General features: G+C 45.0%; 1 protein-coding gene across 1 annotated transcript in view; it reads right to left on the bottom strand.

Moving 5' to 3' along the window:
• LOC105467818 (RNA binding fox-1 homolog 1) overlaps positions 1-22,072 on the bottom strand; it is a 2,482,591-nt gene that overhangs the window by 1,962,492 nt on the left and 498,027 nt on the right.

Below are 22,072 nucleotides of genomic sequence, written 5' to 3'. Positions count from 1 at the left end.
AGTGTAAGATAAAAGATTGTGTATAAAATATGTTTTTACATCTCCTTTAATGATTAAAAATCATACAAACTTGATATTCTAAATCACTCGAAATTGCCACCATGGCTCTGAGAACATTTTCTCCCCTGAAAGTCTTTCTCAGGCTGAGTTGATGATTCTGTGGTCAGAAATCACATCCACTTTAATGAGGACATTTAAGATGATTTTTATGTTGACGTGGGAAAAAAAGTAATTAGCATTAAAGAAGATGGAGATGATGATATTAATGACCCTTTGCCTTGGGAATGGTCCTTGGAAAGTGACAGGATTGATGGGTTTGCAGCCTTATGACTCCTGCGGTCTTCAGGGAGACCCCACTGATGGCTCTGGTGGTTTGGAATGACGTGGCAGCCCCAAGGACAGATGCAGGAAAGAGGGATAAGGTGAGGCTCTGGTCGTGGAAGGCGATGGCCTGATGGTAGCCATAGATGACACTGGACCACTATCTCAGTTCTATTTGCTGTGTGACTTGGACCAGTGACTCCACCCTTCCTGGTCTCAATTTCCCCATCTACAAAATGGAGGTGATAATAGTTCCAAGACATAGACATTTTAAAATTTTTTACCACCTGGCTCCTTTTACCTATTTTAAGGACCATACCTCATGATCCCACTCCAACTGATCATGACTCCATCCCTCACTCCAGGGCACTGCACAATAAATGGTGACTTCTGTTCCCCGCCACCATGGTAATCAGTCCAGACAGGCACACAATCCTCATCAGAGCCAAGGAGAGGCCACAAGACATACTAAAACTATGGGGACAGTAAAAGACACACTCTTTTCTGCTGGACTTCACTTTGAGAGGATGTGGATTTGAGTAGCCACAGCCCTTTTGCCACCATGACAGCTCATCTTAGAATAATACTGAGATATAAGAAGTAGAGTCAACAGACCAAGAAAATCAACAGAGCCTATCATACTGTTTGAGCTCCTGGATCCAGCCATGCCTGAAGCCACACTTTCTCCTGGATATTTCAGTTGCATGACTTGACAGATTCCCTTTCTGCTTATCATCACTGTGGGTTTGGTTTTCAGCCACATGTAACCAATTGAGTCCTAACTGATCCATGAGTTTGCTACAGAAAACCTTACAAGGTTAAGTGAGATAACTCACACAATATGTGTTGCACAGCGTCCAATATGCAAGTCTTGATAGGCACTAGCTGACACTACCACCGCTGTCGCTGGGACTGTGGCCAGCCCCTGTGTCTGGGGGACTGTGCTGCACCCCTGTTTGGTGGAGCTCCCCTTAGAGTCTCAGGGGATCACGCGGTACTTGGTGTCCGGATGCTTTGTTCCTCTCTCACTTCTGATGATGACTGATCAACAGGGCACCTGGTGAATGTTAACACTGGCCCCGACTCTCCAGGGAGCCCCCAGATGGTAAAGACATGAAAGTCGACCTCCTCCCTGTGTGTTTACTTCCTCCACATCTAGCTCTCCGTGGCCACTCTGCCTTCCCTATCCCCAGGACGAGGCTCCACTGCCAACAAGCGTTGGGCTTCTGTTTGCTGTGGAAAAATACCAAGTTCGAAGAGAGCAGTTCTGCAGCATGGACCCCTCCCGCTGCCGGCCATGCTGATCCCTCCCCAGGGCTCCTCAGCAACCCAGCCTCACCCCACCTCCTCTGTCTCTAGCTGTGGTTTGCATCCATTCATTTTTCTTATTATTTTTTACATTTTTAATATCCCAAGGCTTAAGCTTGAAAAACTGGAATGAAGCTTGCTCAAATGGCAGAGTTACAAACAGACAGACACACGCAGATGGAGAGAGGGGAGGAGGCCCCAACATGGGGCAGTGGCTCCCCTGTTTTCCCCGCTCTCTGCTTCTACAACACAGGCCTGCCTGTCCCAGCCCCAGGGGCCTTTCTGTTTGCTCCAAGAATTCTAAGTTTGAAGCTTAGGGTGCACAGAAAATGCCAAAGCATAAGTCTTGTTATACCTGTCTCTGTCTGCTGCAAAGTACCTCAGTTTTCTCTCCTTCTATATGAACAATTTCTTTTCTCTATAGCTATCAGGGGGATAAAGATCAAGGAAAAATATTTTGCAAATGACCACTAGCTCCCTACCAGTACTCTTACACTTTCTTTTCTCCAGAACAGTTACCACCTTCCAATACTCCTTATGATTTACTTATGTTTATTATCTACTTTCTGCCTACCAGACACAAGTGCCACAACGGCACAGATTCTTGCCTGTTTAACTCACAGCTGTATTACCAGTGCCTAGAATACTGCCTGCTACGCAGAACGTTATCCCTATGTGCACAACAGTTATGTACTAAAAGTGGGATGTTTGACTGGGACTGGCCTTAATATCCATATTGGACACCAAGTTCCCCCTCAGTCATGTGCTTGTTTTTCTTTCATCCTTCCTTGCCTGAATAATTATCAAAGACCTTCTATGTGCAAAAGGGGCAGAGTCCCTACGCTCAAGAAGTTTACAGCCCAGTGGATAAGACACATACTTAAATCAAGAAGGACAATAAGGCAAGAGAACTGTGAGATTTCAAGGGATTTGAGGACAACAGCAAAAAAGAGTGTTTTCTAAACTTGAGATTCAGGCCAGGCCTTCTGGGGGAAGGGGTATTTGTGTGGAGTAAGCAGGAGTTAGCCTGTTCTTTGTCAGAGAGAAGAAAACCCATGTAGACTCAATTCTGCTTTGAGTTCATCTATCTTCCCTGGCTTCTTGCATCAATGTTGACATTAAGGAAACCCCTCTAGCTAAGGTTTAGATGAGCCAGCTGATTTCAGCAGAAGCAAATGTTTGGTATTTCACTGTGATATGTTTACACAGAGTCATAAATACTTCCTGATTCACATGCTGTGCACCCCCACTCCAGCTTCCAATTCAAATGCCCCAGTGGAAAACCTGCAGTCAGGCTCAAATCAATGGAACGTGCTTTATACTTCCTTTAGATTTACTTCTTCTTCTTCTTTTTTTTTGAGACAGATCCTTACTCTGTCGCCCAGGCTGCCGTATAGTTGTGCGATCTCGGCTCACTGCAAACTTCGCCTCCCAGATTCAAGAGATTCTCCTGCCTCAGCCTCCTGAGTAGGTGGGATTACAGATGCACACCACCAAGATTAGCTAATTTTTTTGTACTTTTAGTAGAGATGGGGTTTCACCACGTTGGCCAGGCTGGTCTTCATCTCCTGACCTCAAGTGATCTGCTTGCCTTGGCCTCCCAAAGGGTTGGGATTACAAGCGTGAGCCACCGCACCTGGCCTATACTTTCTCTAGATTTACTTTTTAAAGAAACAGCATTGTCGAAATATACCCAACACACAGAGATGATAAATACTTGGGTGATAGATACCCTAAACACCCTGCCTTGATCATTACACATTCTCTGCATGTGACAAAGTTTCGTATGTACCCGCATGAGTATGTATAAATATAATGTATCAAAATATTTTTTAAAGACTAAAACATCATTCTCAGCAAACTAACACAGGAACAGAAAACCAAACATCGCATGTTCTCACTCATAAGTGAGAGCTGAACAACAAGAACACATGGACACAGGGAGGGGAACATCACACACCGGTGCCTGTCAGGGGTGGGGGCAAAGGAAGGGATAACATTAGGAGAAATACCTAATGCAGATGGCGAGTCGATGGGTGCAGTAAGCCACCGTGGCATGTGTATACCTACGTAACAAACCTGCACGTTTTGCACATTTATCCCAGAACTTAAAGTATAATTTTAAAAAATAAATAAAAATAAAAGACTAAAAAAAGAAACAAATTTTTAAAACCCCGCTTTATTGAGATACAATTCAGACATTACTCCATGTCATCCATTTAAAGTGCACAAGTCTGGGTTTTTAGTTTATTCACAGAGTTGTTCTGCCATCATCCAATCTTGAGTTCTGTAAAAGGGGTAGTTTTGGTACAGAGGCAGTACAACGGAAGACCCCAAGCACCCTAAACTTAGTGAGAAGTATAGATTTGCTGACATACAAAAAAAAACAAGATAAAAAGCCAGATAGGAGCAGGATAAGGCAGGAAATTGCAGTACACGGACAGGCAAAACAAAACAAAAGAAATTCAGAATCTTTTTGTTTGTTTTAATTTTGTGTATTTATGTGTTCATTTTTGAGATGGAGTCTCACTCTATTGCCCAGGCTGCAATGTAGCAGCACGATCTCGGCTCACTGCAACCTACGCCTCCTGGATTCAAGGGATTCTCCTGCCTCAACCTCCCAAGTAGCTGGGATTACAGGCACATACCACCACACCCAGGTCATTTTTGGACTTTTAGTAGAGACCGAGATTTACCATGTTGGCCAGGCTGGTCTTGAACTCCTAACGTCAAGTGATCCACCTGCCTTGGCCTTCCAAAGTGCTGGGATTACAGGCGTGAGCCACTGCACCCAACCCAGAATCTTTTTTTAAAACAATGACGACAGACCTCACGTAATGACACAGCTTGTGGGCGTGAAGCAACCAGCAGAAAGTGGAGTCATGTCAGACCTCAAGCAGATTATGGGCCATGCAAGTCACCATCATTGTCAGCACCCCTCACCCACCTCTGTCCGCCTTTTTAAATGAAGGAGGCGCTTGAGAGAAAGAGGAGACTGAAACAGAATCAGAGACAGAAAGATGGGAATAAGTGAGAGGGGGCCAGGAAAGAAGTGCGGAAGAGAGACAGGGAGAGAGGGAGTGGGAGAGAGAGAGAGAGAGAAGAAAGAAAGAAGGGAGGAAAAGAGAAGGGGGAGAAAAAGAGGGAAAGAGGCAGAAAGAGGGAAGAGGGAAAAAAAGAGAATGAAAAAGAGACAAAGACAAATTCACAGACACACAAACAGATGGAGAGAAAGGCAGAGCAAAGAGACAGACACATACAGATGGAGAGAGGGGAGGGGGCAGAGAGAGGCGCAGATAGAGACAGAGACAGACAATCTGAGAGACACCAGCACAGGAAAATGCCAGGTTACAGAGAGACTGTTCAAAAAATAAATTAAGAAAAATTTAAATAGCTTCCAGTTCATCTTCAACTCTTCACAGGGGGTTCAAATGCCCCCACCCCCAGCCCCACTCTGCCCAGGCATCCAGGAAACAAGGTGGTGAGCCCTCCTCTCACTGGGAAGCAAGGAGGAGAGTTGGGGAGGGGAAACGGAGCAGAAGCTGGGACAAGCAACAGCCCCATATGGCCGTGGGTGGCTGAATCACACCTCCCATCACCCCACACCCAGTGCTACTCGGGTGCACTTTTAGGAAAGTAAAAAGGATTGGAGGAGGGGTCGCTATAGATAGTGACACATCTGATTCTGACACAAAGGAGGCAGCCCAGAATTCTAAAGCCCTATACCCCACACTTCCCAAAACACATGTCCTGGTACGTTTCCAGGATGCCAGGTTCACTTCATCCCTGCGCAAAAGGGATGGGGGGTGCTCGGTGGCAGGCTTGTGGCAAAGGCAGGAAGAGTGGCTCCACTGGTCCACGTGTAACAAAACCGCCTGCCATCATCATCACAGCCAGTAGTGAAGGGAAATGAATGAGGTCACGGACGTCCAAATTCCCCTGTGAACTCTAAGGTTAGCCTGTCACCATCCTTGTTCCCCCTGAACACAGAAAGAGGACCCGAAGCAAACCTCTGCTTTTAAGAACACATGTGTACCACCCATGCCTTCCTCCCACCTGGGGAACATGTGTCAAATGAACACGTTTGGTTTTTTGGTTGTTATTGTTGTTTTGTTTTGTTTGTTTTTTGAGACAGAGTCTTGCTCTGTCATCCAGGCTGGAGTGCAGTGGTGCGACCTTGGCTCACTGCAACTTCCGCCTCCCGATTTCAAGCGATTCTCCTGCCTCAGCCTTCAGAGTAGCGGGATTACAGGTGCCTGCCGCCACGCCCAGCTAAACGGGGTTTCACCATGTTGACCAGGGTGGTATCGAACTCCTGACCTCAGGTGATCCACCCACTTTGGCCTCCCAAAGTGCTGAGATTATAGGTGTGAACCACCAGGGCCCGGCACATGAATGTTCTTATTACATGGACAGCTAAGTCCTCTTCTACTCTATTAGGTAATGGACACCCACACAGCTCAGTCATCAGAACAGGAGAAGGGTCAAGATGTGGAAGCTGGAAGGAAACAAAGGGTGGGGCAGGGCAGGACAGATGTCCTCAACAGCCTTGGAGCAAGAAAGTTGAGAGAAGATGCATCTCTAATGCCAAGGCAACCAGGCACACTTGCTATCTGTGAGGACGGAATTCAGATATGATTGAGAAGAATAAATTCAGGCAATAGTCTGCTTTGTTCTGTCATTTCAGAACTAACACTCTCTGGGTTTGAGTCAGTGCTAGGGAAGCCATGAAATGCAGAGGGGCTTGAAGACGTCTCCTTGGTGCCCATGGAGCGTCCTCACCCCTTCTTTCAGTTAAACTGAGATAAGGATGCTATTAAAAGGTGGTTCCATCGTATTACCTAGCCAGGGGTAGTATGTCTGTGACCACTGACACATCAGGCACAGAAACCGAGTAACTAAGGAAAGCTGGACAAACCCTACGATCACAAGGCATGGCCCCCATTCCTTCCTACCATTGTGGGCTTCACATACTTCTCTCACGGTGTATCTTCCTTGCAGTTGTCTTCTTTCTTTTCTTTCTTCTTTTGTGGCCTGTTTGGTTCAGCCAACTTTATCTACACATCTACTACATGCCAAACCCTGTGCTAGAAAGTGTTTAAAGCCATCACAGTCACTTACTCCCCAAGGTGTCTCACGATGTTACTTCTGCTCATTTGCAGTGACCTTTCTCAAACATCTTTCTCTCCCTTCCTTCTTGGATGAGCTCCCACTGAGCTCATCCAAGGCAAGGATATGCTATTCCCTGTAGCCTACAGGGAATGAGCTCAGTGTTTGAGATGGAAGCTAGCATGTACAGTCATCTGAGAGCTGCCCAATAGCAATGTGGGTGTTGGGCACCAAAGAGAAAGGTGTTAGGCAGGTGCACTCAGTCTCGTGAACCTGGCTTTGAGCTCAGTGGACCTGAGCAAGATGATCAGTTCAGCTGACGATCAAACATGGATGCTGCCTCATTGCCTCTACCAAGGGTTTCTTTGGCAATGGCAACACTCCATGGGGCTTAGTGGAAATCAGGTTTCAGAGGGGATTAAAGCATGAAAGCACGTGCTATTTTTATTTCTTTCTTTTTATATTTCATTTTATTTTATTTTTTGGCAGAGTCTTGTTCTGTTGCCCAGGATGGAGTACCGTGGCACAATTACAGCTAACTGTAGCCTTGAACTCCTAGGCTCAAGTGATCCTCCTCCCTCAGAATCCCAAATGGAAAAAATCCCAATTTAGTGTAGAGGTGGGGTCTATGTTGCCCAGGCAGGTCTCTAACTCCTAGCCTCAAGTGATACTCCCACCTCAGCCTCTCAAAGTGCTAAGATTGCAGGCATAAGCCACCATGTTTGGCCAAGCCTGTGCTCTTTGAATAGACAAGACACCTACCCCTGGGACCCAAGAGGTAAGGAGAAGCCCATGAAACCAGGCAGGGGGTAAGGATGGAGTTTCTTCCAGCTAGAAACAGCCTGGGGAAGTGCCTAGGCTGTTCGTGCATGTTCTTATTATGTGGACAACAAAGTTCCCTTCCACTCTATTAGGTAACACGTGCCCAGTCATCAGAACAGGAGAAGGGTTGAGGTCAGGAAGCCTGAAGGAAATGAAGGAAGTGAAGGGTGGGGCACGGCAGGAGAGATGTCCTCAGCAGCCTTGGAGAGAGAAAGCTGAGAGAAGAGAAGATGCATCCCTGGGAAAGACGAGAGCATCAGCATGGTTGGGGATGGGAAGGAAAGGTGAGAAGGAAGGGCTGGGAAGGAAAGGTGAGAATGGGAAAGAGCAAAAAAGAGGAAAGAAGATACAGGAAGGGAATAAAGAGGGTAGAGGGAAATGGAGAAGGGAAAGAGGAAGGAGACAAGGGTGTTTGGGCAAGGTCTCTGCAAGCGGACAAGAGTAACATCGTGAGGTGCCTGGGGGACTAGGTGACCATGCTGACTTCATGATCACTTTCTAGGAACTAATGCCTGAGTTTGCCCGGCTGACCTGGCCAAGGTCAGGTAAGTATGAGGCATGACCACCACAGCCCAGTGCGGCTACTCCACTGACAGCACTGTTGCTTGGGAGGACACTCTAAGGCCAGAGACAAGAGTGCCATTTGCACATTGGAGTTGATCTTGGGATCACCTGGTAATGTGAATCATAGTAAGCTGCTTCCCCAGTGACCTTCCTGGACCCCCATGGCCACCAGATGAGGGATGGGTCCACCCACAGCCCAGAGTTTACGAGGTCTTTGTGGAAGTCAGTGGTGCTTAGAAGCATTTGTATATTCTCACAAGCCAAAGTGAAAGTTTAGAAATTGTGTTAGTCCCCAATCTCTTTAATTCTAATGTCCTAGTTGGTGAAATCTTTAGGCTCAGCAACTACAACAGTATGCCAGACTGCCTATTTCATTTCAGAAGGGGGCTTTTCTTGTTCATTTGTTTTGGAAGTCAGGTGTATTGATGATAACATGCATACAGTAAGATGTACCCCTGTTTAGGCATAGGGTTTGATGAGTTTTGAAAAATGTATAAGATCATACAGCCACCATCACAATAAAAACATGGAATATTTCCATCACCCCAAAAAGCCCAACCCCCCAAGTCCTCTCCTTGGATAATAAGGCAGCCATTCCCCTCAGCCTGGTGCAATGTTTTTATTTTCCTTTTTGGGTCTTTGCACTCACCCTGGCTCCATGAAGACACTGCTGAAGACTTTTGTGAAGAATATTCATGAGGAGAGAGGACAATCCTGGCTTTGCTCTCCACTGTCGTCCCCTAGGACGTGGCAGAATCTCACACTTAAGTGACTTGTAGTAAATAGTTGTTAAGTGAATGGGTGAGAAACGGACAGATTTGATCTTAGATTAACTAAAGATTACACAGAAGGTAGTTACTTATTGCCAAAAAAGGATTCTTTTTAACTTACAAGTGCAGAAAGGAGACCTGGAAAGGCCTAAAGCCATAGACAGCTAGAATTGTAAGCGTCGTTTGCCTGACCCCAAAGCCCCTGCCTCTCCCCTATGTCTTGCTGCCATCTCTCATTTCTGCACATTTTGACAAGCGCCCTAGAGCCAACTCACTCCTGTTCCGCAGTTTCAATCTCCTGGAGAGACAATCACATTGCCACTAAGCTTTCTTGCTCCTGAGTTGCTTTGAGCCTTCTGGGCTGAGAATCTTCAGTCCGGCAGTCATTGTTGGTTGCTGTAATTTTAATGAAGAAGGTACGTTCCCTCTTGGCTCCAGGTCTTTAAACTCTTGAATTTTAATAACCCAACTCCACTGATGATTTACAAATTTCAAGGCAGGAATTAGCAGAAAATTCCCTATTTCATAGATGCTGAATTGAACTATTATCTCCATGCAGCAGGTGCCAATTTCCTATCAAATGGTGAAATGCCGTAATTATCTGTAGAATTCCATTCAAATTCTAAAAGTGGATAAATAACCAATGGGAATATCATTTATTCATTAGAATATGAAGCAAAGAGGAAATATTACCCTGCGTGTGGCTGCAGTGAGGCTGTCTAGCAAAGGGATGCCCAGCTCACTGATGTAGTAGGGAGAATTCTAGATTCATTAAGCTTTTGGGTTAGCAGGAGAGAGAAACTTCCATTAAACACCTGAACAGACGAGATAATGGGCTACTGATTGAGAGGCTAACGTGTGAGACATGGTGGTGTCTTCTTATTTTTCTTGCAGTGGATAGAAAGGCACATATTAGAAGCCACTGGAAAACTATCTAAGATTTCATACTTCCTATCTTCTGTCTCCCTTCATGACCTCAATAGTTCAGCTGCTATTCTCCATACCCACCTTTCTTCTTGCATTTGCCATCACAAATGTCCTATGGACATCCAGGGGGAATTTCTGACCTAATAGCTCTGCCTATCTCACTTGAAAAAATATCCCCTTGCCTCTAAGACAGATTATATAGTTCATGCCCAAATTCTTGAGCTATATACGCCAACCTCAGAAGCAAGAGAGCCCCTCTACCCCTTTACTCTGGACTCAGACAACTAAGGTTCAAATCATGGCCCCTCCTACTCATCTGGGTCTGTCTTCTCTTCTGTAAAACGGGGATAGCAACAGTACCCACCTTCTAAGGTTGTATAAGAATTGACTGAGATGCTGCAGGTGGGGTTTTAGCATAATATCTGACAAAGAGAAAGTACTTGGTAAATATGAATTGATTAATATGATGATGATAGTAGTGGTGGTGATACTGATAGTGATGATGATGGTGGTGGTGGTGACAGTGATGACAATGACGACAGCCATTATCCTGGTGGTGGAGACATTGATAGTGATGACAACGATAGTGATGTTGATGATCTTGATGCTAATGGTGACACTGGTGACAATGGCAGTAGCGATGATGAAGACGATGGTAGTGATAATGCTGATGGTGGTGGTGATGTTGATGACAGTGATGATGGTGATAGTGATGAGGACAATGATGATGATGGTGATGGTGGTTACCTTGGTGACAATGGCAGTGGTGATGTTGATGGTGATGATAGTAGTGGCGGTAATGATGATGGTGGTGATACTCATAGTGATGATGGTGACACCAGTGACAATGGCAGTGGTGATGTTGATGGTGATGACAGTGGCAATGATAATGGTGATGACAATGATGACAGTGATAATGACAATGATGATAATGGTGGTGATGACAACGATGATAATAGCAGTGGCAATGGCAGTGGTGATGGCGATGGTGGTAACAGTGGTGATAATGGTAGCAGTGACGTTCATGGTATGATGATGGTGGTAATAATAATGATGGTAGTGGCCGGGCACGGTGGCTCATGCCTGTAATCTCAGCACTTTGGGAGGCCGAGGCGGGTGGATCACGAGGTCAGGAGATGGAGACCATCCTGACTAATATGGTGAAACTCCATCTCTACTAAAAATACAAAAAATTAGCCGGGCGTGGTGGCAGGTGCCTGTAGTCCCAGCTACTCAGGAGGCTGAGGCAGGAGAACGGTGTGAACCTGGGAAGTGGAGCTTGCACTGAGCTGAGATTGCGCCACTGCACTCCAGCCTGGGCGACAGAGCAACACTCTGTCTCAAATAATAATAATAATAATGATGATGATGGTGGTGTTGATGTTGCTGTAATGACGGTGGTGACATTGGTGACAACAGCAGTGGTAATGATAATGGGGGTGGTGTGGTGGTGATGATGATGGTGACAGTGGTGATGTTGGTGATGATGACCGTAATGATGACGATGATAATGGCAGTGGTGATGATTATTAGTATTATTCTATCCCAAAGAGAAAAACAGTTAAGCTTGTTGGTCAAATCTTGGACACTGATAGGATCATAGATTAACAGCTCCACTGTGTGTGTGCAGCCAGAGGCATACAATGGCAACCAGTTCCATGCCCTCTACAGACCCTCTCAGAGACTGAGTGCTTGCCAGCTCCACTCTAGGCTCCTTCTCTCCATCTATATGCTCCTCTGGATCCTTTTTCTCAGGCTTGAGGAGCTGTAGTCTTTGCTCTGTGGCACTAAATCCCCAAGGATCAGGTATAGACATTGAAAGAAAAAAAGAGACTAAGTCTGTGGTCAGCTTGTCTTCAAGGCTCCCCTAGTTATGGTAGACTGGCGATCTGGCTAATTCAGTGACCATTATAATCTTCTACTGCCAAGACCAGAAACCAAAAACCTAAATTCCCCAGACACATGGACAGGTAAGTTCTGAGTGTAATTTGGGTCCTCTGATCAGATGCACTGTGTGATATTCAAAGTGGAATTGAGTCTAGATAAACGCAGGACTTGAGGCACCCCCTTTGCAGGCATGGACCAGAGGCAAAGCACAGTGGTTCTCCAACGACAGGTGCTGTACCCACTGGCTTTCTACAGCAAGAGCAGCAGCTTCCCTGAGCTTGGATGCCACATGCAGCTCTCAGGACTACGATTTATGTCCCTCAAAACTGCCAAGGGTCTGGCATTCCTCCTTTTCAAAGGCAATGTAAGTCACCAAAACCTTGCTATTCACCTTAATACTTGGATAATAAACCAGCTAGAGCGATGTCTGTTGTCTATAACTGAACCCTAATTGTGACAAGAGTAGAAGAATAAAAGTACCTTTCCCACAGCCCGACCCAAATACCTGAGTGGAGTCTGTGGCTAGTTTACTCCCGGCTTGAGACCTTTAGTGGAAGAGATACAGGTGACCTTAGTAAAGATGTAAATTCTCTTGGGTTCCCTGGACAAATATAATTAACATAGCTTCTTATAAGATATAGCAGGTCTCAGTTCCCATATGCCTATCTTCAAATCCCCATGCTGTGATTTTTACATTTATATCCCCTAAATGCAAGCCATCTATCCACCAGATGCTCAACGTAAGAAAAAAAAAAAACTCCATTTCTTGGCTGGCCAAAATAAAACAAAAACAAAAACAAAAACGCTAGCTGTGTGCTGGGTTTTAGGAGGAATTTCAAAATGCTTTCCAATGTTGCAGCCTTCAAGAGAAACTTTTGACTTGCTCACATATTTTGCTTCCAGCTCTGATTTAGAACTTAACCTCTAGGTATGATGCATCTCCATGCTCATACCCCCATTTGACAGACTACAAACTGAAGCTTAGGAAGTCTAAGTCCCTCGCCCAAGGACACACAGCTTGTAAGTGACAGAATTAGGTCTCCTAGTTTCCAAAGTCTTTGTTCAACTGTTCTGGTTCTCAGCAACAGCGAGCACTCAGCGTATATCACTGCCTCCCTGGCCCTTCTGCCCCGCAGTTGGACCTGAGAGTATTAGGATGATTTCAGAACTCTCATCTGTCAGTGGAGACATTTGACAGGAGCCAGGGCTATGCAGGTAAAGTTCAACCTGTCACTGTTTGTCACTAATCGGTTGAAAGTGAGAGGTGATATTGTCTCTGGGTACTCACAAGAAGAGGCTTCGACAGATACAGACTTTCGGCCTGCATGGGCAGACTTAAAAGTGATCTTGGAACTTTGCTGGAGGTGGGGAGGGAAGAAAGGGGCCAGCAGAACACAGTGGCGAGTATCTCATCAGGGACTCTGTGTGGCGCTGCCTCTGTGCCCGGAAGGAATCTTATTTCAGATGACTCTCAGCCATGGAGAGAGGAGGGGTGACCAGACAAAAAAAGGAGATTCTCAGAGGGACCTACGGAGCCATCCCAGGAACCCAGAGGGCTCACATGTGCCAGGAGTGACCATCAGAGAAGATAAACGGCATCAGAGAATGGTGTTCGCACCTTTCCCTACTTCTTAACCACAGGGACCTTACCTGGAAACCTGCTAAGTGGGCAGGGAGCGCATTTGCTCCCACAGCCCTCACTCCAGGGGAACGCCACCTGCTGTGGATGACTTCCCTTGAGCTAACCTGTCCATCAGTCCCTTCAAATGTGCAAATGCTTCCGCAAGACCATTCCTTTGCACACAGGAGTTCCCGCTTAGGAACTTTCAACTTAAGAGCTTCTGGCAGTAGGGATAAAAAGCAGCATTCAACCAGGTTATTGCAAATGACAGGATTTCCTTCTTTTTAAAGGCTAAATAGTATTCCACTATGTGTATATCTACACCGCACTTCCTGTATTCATTCTCTGTCAATGGACACTTACGTTGTTTGTATATCTTAGCTATTGTGAACAGTGCTGCAATGAGCATGAGGGCACAGATATCTCCTTGAGATTGTGATTTTATTTCTTTTGAATGTGCACTCATAAGTGGGGTTGCTGGATCAAGCGAAATAAGCCAGACACAGAAAGACAAATACTGCCAAAGTTCACTTATATTTAGAATGTAAAGAAGTAAACTGATAGAAACAGAGAGTAGAGGCCAGGCATGGTATATCTCTCCTGTAATCCCAGAACTTTGGGAGGCCGAGGTGGAAGGATCACTTGAGGCCCGGAGTTGAAGGCCCAGTGTAGGCAACACAGACCCTGTCTCTACAAAAAAACTGAAATATTAGCGGGCATGGGGGCGCACACCTGTAGTCCTAGTTACTCAGCAGGCTGAGGCAGGAGGATCATGTGAACACGGAAGTTTGAGGCTGCGGTGAGCCATGATAACGTCACTATACTCAGCCTGGGTGACAAGGTAAGACCTTGTTTCAAAATAAACAACAACAACAACAACAACAGAGATTAGAACTGTGGTCCCCAAGAGCTTGAGGGTGGGTAAATGGGGAGATGTTGGTCAAAGTAGACACACTTTGTTAAAAGATAAATAAGTTCTGGAGACCGAATGTACATCATGATGACTCTTCATAATAGCACTGTATTGTACATTTGAAATTTGCTAAGAGAGTAGATACACATACACATACCAAGGTCAACTATGTGAGGTGAGGGGTATGTTCGTTCAGTTGCGGTGAGCATTTCACAATATATACGTACCTCAAAGCATCACATCGTATACCTTAAATATATACAATTTTTATTTGTCAGTTGTTAAATGCTCAATAAAGCTAGAAGAAACAAAAAGCAGTCAATCTTCACATCAAGGTTTTCTTTGTTTGTTTGTTTTTCATTTTTTTGAGACAAACTCTTACTCTGTTGCCCAGGCTGGAGTGCAGTGGCATGATCTTGGCTCAATGTCACCTCCATCTCCCGGGTTCAAGCAATTCTCCTGCCTCAGCCTCCTGAGTAACTGGGACTACAGGCACATGCCAGAATACCCAGCTGATTTTTGTATTTTTGTATTTTTAGTAGAGACAGGGTTTTACCATGTTGGTCAGGCTGGTCTCAAACTCCTAACCTCAAGTGATCCGCCCGCCCTAGCCTCCCAAAGTGCTGGGATTACAAGCATGAGCCACCATGACTGGCATTCACATCAAGGTTTGAATTCACGGCCAGGGCTAAGAGTGCCCGCCCATGTGGCTTCAGGAAAGTCACAGAACCTTTCTGAGCCTCCGTTTCCTTCACCATCGATGACACTAAAAACAATATGATTGTAGCTGAGACACCAAGCTGGCAGGAGAAGATTCAGTGTGTAAAAGGGCAAAGCACGGCTGCATGCAGCCAAAAATAATATTAACATATTTGTACTAATCATATGTCACAATGTCAGCAATAATTACATTATTGTTCATAATACCTATAGCTATTAGCATTGCAAAGAATGTAATACAGTTAAGCCTTGATCATAAGATAATAGTGTTAGTGTGCAGGTCAAGAGCAAAGCAGCAAGGGAGGTGAGGAGCAGCACAGTCCTTTCTGGGGCTGCTTCCCTGGGCTCCAGGCTACGGACAAGGACTTGCCCCTGGCTGACCTCACGGCATGGGGCTGGCCCAGCAATTGGGATCACCGTAGAGTGAAAGAAACTGGACCAAAGAAAGTGAAGGTCCTGGCTTGCTGGTGGCGACCTTGGCAATGGAGGGGTTGCTGTCTAGGGCCCTGGGGAGGGAGGAGGTTTAGAAGATGTGCACCATTCAGCAGTATTTAATTTAGTGAGGGCCAGTCATAGCATGGTTCACGAAAAGAAGGTCAGGCCTGACAAATCTGGCTGAATTCTCTGAATACATCCCCAGAAAGGGGAAACGACGGTCCCATAACAGGCAGTTTATCTGCATTTCAGGGAGGCATCTGATCTAGAAGGACAAAACTGATTGACTCGCAAAGGCCTCTACGGCACTTTAGGGAAGGGAAATTAAACTGGGACGAAAGGAGTTTAAATCAGAGAAACCTATTCTACCCAAAGAAAAAGCCTTATAAAAAAAATAAATAACAAGAGTGGAGAAAAGAAAAAGGAAGTAGGGAGAAGCAGGATTCTTTGGGTTGGAAGACCATGGAACGGAAGGGCCCATTTTTAAAGAAGAGACCCTTTGGTGGCCAACCTCAGAAATGTGGGTTTGTACAATGTCATGACATCATCAAAATAAGGAACTGAGTGCTCAGGAATCAACCCCCACCTGCAGCAAACCTGCTGGACCCAGCAGCCTCCTCATGCCGGGGCCAACCAAGAGGCAGAGAACTTGGAGAGGTGGCATTCTAGACCGGCCCTGGGCAGGGAGAGGGCAGCTAGCGGTGTCATTCTCGGGAAGCATAAGCTCCGTGAAGGCAGGAATGGCAGCAAAAACATATCCCAGAGGATTTCCCCCAAGCCAGGTGTAAATGTGGACCTCAAGTTACCTCTCGGATTCTCCTTATGTGGAGAATGAGAGTCCTATGAGCACTCTTGCAGACTCAAGCAGAAGGGGAGAGAGCCTTGGTGACAGAAACGTATCTTAAGCTATTAGCTGGGTGCAGTGGCTCACACCTTTAGTACCAACACTTGGAGGCTGAGGCAGGGGAATTGCCTGAGCCCTATAAGCTTGAGACCAGCCTGGAAAACAAAGACAGACCTCATCTCTAAAAAACAAAAACAAAAAGCAATTAGCTGGGGATGGTGGTGCATGCCTGTAGTTCCAGTTACTCAGGAAGCTGAGGCAGGAGGACCCCTTGAGCCCAGGAGTTTGAGGATACAGTGAGCTATGACTTCATAATTGCACTTTTGTCTCTGAGAGACAGAGCACGACTCTGTCTTAAGAAAAATAAGAAAATAATTTTAAAAAAAGATACCACAGACTAGAGGGCTGACAGCACAAGGGATTGTTTTGGCATGCTCATTAACCACACCCTAGCCTCCTCTGCAATGGGTATCCGGTCTCTTGGAGGATTCCCCAAATATTTTATTAGTACTGGGGACACAGATGGATCTCTAAAGACACACCCTCATTCTCCACTGGCATCTCCCAAGAGAAAGGGTTGATTGGATTGGATTTCACCACCCAATAAGGAACCTTCTCAATGGGCAAGGTTTGAGCAGAGACACCTCCTGATACGTGGCCCTTCCCCAGTCGCAGCCTGTTAAAGACGCTGATTTCACTACATGGCAGGAATCACAAAAAATCTGTGAGGATCATGGGCAAAATAGGCTCATGATAATTTTCATTTTTCCAGGCAGGTGGGGATACCATCTACATTAGTGGGCTGGAGTAGATATCCAACAAGGAAAAGAATATAAGCACCCAATATGGTGCCAGGTACTTGGAAGGTACTCAGAACTTGTTGGGTCCTCGCCTGTTACCTCAATCCCCGTCTGGGCTCTGTGTAATGGGAGAAGTGAAGAAAAACCATCTCTATTTGAGAAACAAGAGTGACAATACTGATAGGATTCTTACTGCAGCATGCATGAGGCTCTCTGAGCCTTAAGACAAACCCATGAGGATTACGCTTGAGGGAAGAGATGTCAGATGCCTTCCCTAAGCTCTCAGAGTGGGTAGGTAATGGGTCCAGGGTTCAACACCCTGGCAGTCTGACTCCAAGTCCTTCCTCTAACCACTATGCCACTTCATAGACACACAGACTCAGGGGAAGCCAGTTCGACCAAATGAGGCTCATCACCTGCAGCTCCTGAATACTCTCACAGAGCCCTGGCATCATCTCCCCAAATGCCAGTGAGAGCAGCTTAGGACAATCCCACCATAGGGTGGGCAAGGGCCCTGGTTCACCCTCTCTGACAACTATCCCAGACACAGGCTATATTTTTGGGCTTTTCCAGCGCTTGGGCCTTTGCTCAGGATACTCCTCCAAAGAATATCTTGCCACTCAAGAAAAGACTTTCTCTTCTTTGAGATAAAACAAACCTAGGAGCACAGTGCCAATCATAACATCTGCCATTCCACTACAGAACTGTGGAAAAGCATTTGAGTGGTGAGCAGTCTGCACACACGCACATGCACACACACGGACACACATAGGGAGCTATATACCAACACTCTTCTCGGAGTTGGACCACTCCAAAACACTTTTCAAAGCACAGTCTATTTTTTAAACGGAAAAAAGTGAAACATCTTCTTGACTTGAGTTCTTTAAAGAGATACCCATGTAGGAGCTACTTTGCTATAAGGAAAACAACGGTACAAGGTCCAGTCTAGTGCCAGATTTCTGACTTGGCCAGTCCATGAGACCGCCACTGCTTTCTCCACAGCTTCCTGTGGGCTGGCTACTCAACCTCAGACCAAAGGTCTCAAAACCGGACCGTAGACACCATCCAGCCCAAGCTTGAGATTCAACCTTCAACCAAAGGTCTCAAAATCAGACCTCAGATGACATCCATCCCAAGCTTGAGACAGCCATTGTTTAATCCACAGTTTCTTGTGGGCTGACTATTCAATCTTAGACCAAAGGCCTCAAAACCGGACCACAGACACCATCCATCCCAACCTTGAGACAGTCACTGTTTAATCCACAGCTTCCTGTGGGCCGACTACTCGACCTTAGATCAAAGGTCTTAAAATCAGACCTCAGATGCCATCCAGCCCAAGCTTCTCCCATGGCAGACAAATGAGAATATGGACTCTGGTGAATGTCTGCCTTGGACCAGTCACCGTATTCCTGTCATCCATCTAATGCCTTCTCTGTGAGGAGGATCCCGTTGTGATTCTCCCATGTTACAGATGCGTACACTCAGGCAGCAGGAAGGATGGTCCAGTCATTCAGCATCGATGACTCTAAGGTATGAGAAAGAGACTGGCAAATCTGCATCACTTGTCAATTAGGCTGCTGGAGATTAGGAAAGCAGTCCGTGATGGATTTGTTGCACCACCCACAACTGAGAGCCTTATGTGCCCCAAGTATGTGAATATGGCAGTGGAAAAAATAGGGCCTGTGCCCTTAGTAGGAAGGAAACACCAAACAGATAATAAAACACGGTAAGAGCTTCCACAAAACAAAACACAGGATAAAATGAGAGCTGGCAACAGAGAGAGTTAAATGGCAGAGGGCAGGGGGATACTTGGTCTTGGGAGACTCCTCAGAAGCAGTGGCATTTAAGACTGATGGACAACTAGAAGTAAGCCAGGCAGGGAATATTTCAAGCACAGAATGGTATCCATGAAGCGTGAAGCTGGAAAAGAGCTGGGTATGTTTGAGAAAGTCCTCACCCAAGGTGAAAGCACCTATGTGTCTACTTCAGATGCAGACTCACAGTCCTAATGCCACTGTGGGGACTTATTCAAAAGATTTCACTGATAAAGATGCCTTCCTGGGACCAAACTGAGGGTCAGTACAGGTCTCAGGTGCCTTTGAATTCCCCCCTTGATCCCCTGGGGACACCTGGGCACGGGGATAGATGATTGCGATGAGTCTAATTGTATCTGGATTTCTCTACGGCAAATGTGTGCAGAACAGCCCAGCAGAGCCCTTGACTAATGACTTTCAAATATAATTAAAAACATATTTCAATAGAAAGCACATTGCCAAGTCTATACCAGCAAAGTGAAATTAACCTTCAAACCATACTGGAACAACAGTGAATCACAAGGGTTTGTAAGAGATTAGATACACTGTAGCCTAATTATGTTACAATAACTCACCTCATTAATCTCCAAGGAAACAATAACGACAACAGTTAAATACCATAATTAACAAACCCTATTTCAAACTTGATTTTCATTTTATAGGACTGGGTAATATTATCCAATGTAACTGTGCGAAAGACAGGATGTCAGTAGAGCAACCTGGTTCTTTTAAAGGCTCTTGGCTAACAGAGTTCAATACTTCGGATTAATGACTCCACCACGTAAGGATTCTGCTTAGAGCCCAACCCACGCAGCAAAAATATTGTGCTACGGGGTCAAGATGCCACAGACTGTCAAGACCTTCCAGGTAACTTTCTCCCCTCGATAATGGGGCATAAAATGAAATTTGTGTTTGTCTTTCTATATATGAAGCAGTGAATCCTGTGCTTGGTCCTGTCTGGGACCTGTTTAGCACTGAGATTCTCCAGTTACAAGCCCTTTGCGAAGGTTTCCCAGGCAGGGTTGTGACAGGTTAGACAATCAAGGGAATAATAATTCAGAATGAGCAGATAATAAAGAACTAAAATGTCATGATGATTTTTTTTTTTTTTTTTTTGGAGATGGAGTCTCGCTCTGTCGCCCAGGCTGGAGTGCAGTGGCCGGATCTCAGCTCACTGCAAGCTCCGCCTCCCGGGTTTACGCCATTCTCCTGCCTCAGCCTCCCGAGTAGCTGGGACTACAGGCGCCCGCCACCTCGCCCGGCTAGTTTTTTGTATTTTTAGTAGAGACGGGGTTTCACCATGTTAGCCAGGATGGTCTTGATCTCCTGACCTTGTGATCCGCCCGTCTCGGCCTCCCAAAGTGCTGGGATTACAGGCTTGAGCCACCGCGCCCTGCCGATGATTTCAATAGATGCAGAAAAAGCATTTGACAAAACTCAGCAACCTTTCATGATAAAAACACTCAACCATCTAGGAACAGAAGAGAACTTTTTCAAAATGATAAAGGGAATCTATGAAAACGCTCCCAGGTGGCATCATACGCAATGGCCGAAGACTGAATGCCTTCCCCTAAGATGAGGGACAAGGATGGGTACCGTCATCTCATCTATTCAGCGTTATACTGGAGGGTCAGGCCAAGGGGATCGGGCAAGAATAAGAAGCAAAAGGCATCTGGATTGGAAAGGAAGAAGTAGAGATATCTTTATTTGCGGACAACAAGATCTTGAACACAGAAAAGCCAAATAATCCGCACCCACATACCCACGTCCACCCCCACACACAAGTATTAAAACTAATAAATTCAGCAAAGTAGCAGGATATAAGATTAATTTGTGAAAATCAGTTGTATTCCTTTACACTAGTAATGAACAACTCAAAATGAAACTAAGGACAATTTCCTTTATAATAGTATCAAAAAGAATAAACTTAAACTTTAAAATAAACTTAGGAAAATACTTGGGGATAAACATGAAAAAAGAAATGCGAAATTCCCATGCTGACAACTATTAAATATTGATCAAAGAAATTTAAAGGAACCTAAATAAATGAAAAAGAAAATTCACATTCATGGATTGGAAGACACACTAACATGAAAATACTGCTCAAGTTGATCTACAGATTTAACACAATCCCTACCAAATTTTCAATGGCCATTTTGGCTGAAACTGACAAGCTGACTCTGAAATTCACTGAGAAATACAAGGGATTCACAATAGTCAAAACAATCCTGAAAACTAAGAACAAAGTTGGAGACTTACACGTCCCAATTTAAAATATTTCTACAAAGCTACAGTAATTAAGATAGTATGGTACTGGCCTAAGGACTGATTTATACAGATTAATGGACTAGAACTGAGAGTCCATAAATAAATCCTTTTATTTATGAGTAAGTGATTTTTGACAAGGTATAAAGGGTATTCAAGGGGAAAAGAATAATCTTTTCAACAAACAATGTCAGAACTGGATAACCGCATACAAGAGAATGAAGTTGAACCTTCTTCCATCATAGAAAAAAAAATGAACTTGAAATGCACCATAGACCTAAATGCAAGAGCTAAAACTCCAAAAGTCTTAGAAGATATAGGAATACAGCTTTACAATCTTGACTTAAGTAAAGCCTTGCTAATAGATGACAATAAAAGCACAAACGAGTAAAGAAAAAGTAGCTTTACTGCGATTAACAAAATTTTAAAACTTTACGCTGAAAAGAATAACATTCAGAAAGTTAGCTAATAATACCAATAGCAAACACAACCTGTAGAGTGGGAGAAAATATTTGAAATTACACATTTGATCAAGGACTAGCATCCACAACATATAAACAGCTCTCACAAGTCAGTGCCAAAATATAAATAACCGAGTTAAAAATAGACCAAGAATCGGAACAGGTACATCTCCAAAAAAGACCTACAAATGACCAGTAAGCACACACACACCACAATGTTCAACATCATTAGTAATTGGAGAAATACACCTCAAAACCACAATGAGATACTACTTCACATCCACTAGGATGGCCAGAATATAAACCAAAACTGATTATACCAAGCGTTGGTGAGGATGTGAAAAAAACTGGAAGCTTCATTTATTGTGAGCGGGAACGGGAACATACAATGGTGCAGCCGCTTCAGAAACAGATTGGCGGTTCCTTCAATCATGGGGGCCAAAAAGAGTTACCACCCCTCCTAGCAGCTGTACTTCTAAATATACATTCCA

The sequence above is a fragment of the Macaca nemestrina genome, chromosome 18 (genome assembly GCF_043159975.1).
Source record: "Macaca nemestrina isolate mMacNem1 chromosome 18, mMacNem.hap1, whole genome shotgun sequence".
NCBI classification, from domain to species: Eukaryota; Metazoa; Chordata; class Mammalia; order Primates; family Cercopithecidae; genus Macaca; species Macaca nemestrina.
This window is presented reverse-complemented; position numbering and strand designations above follow the sequence as displayed.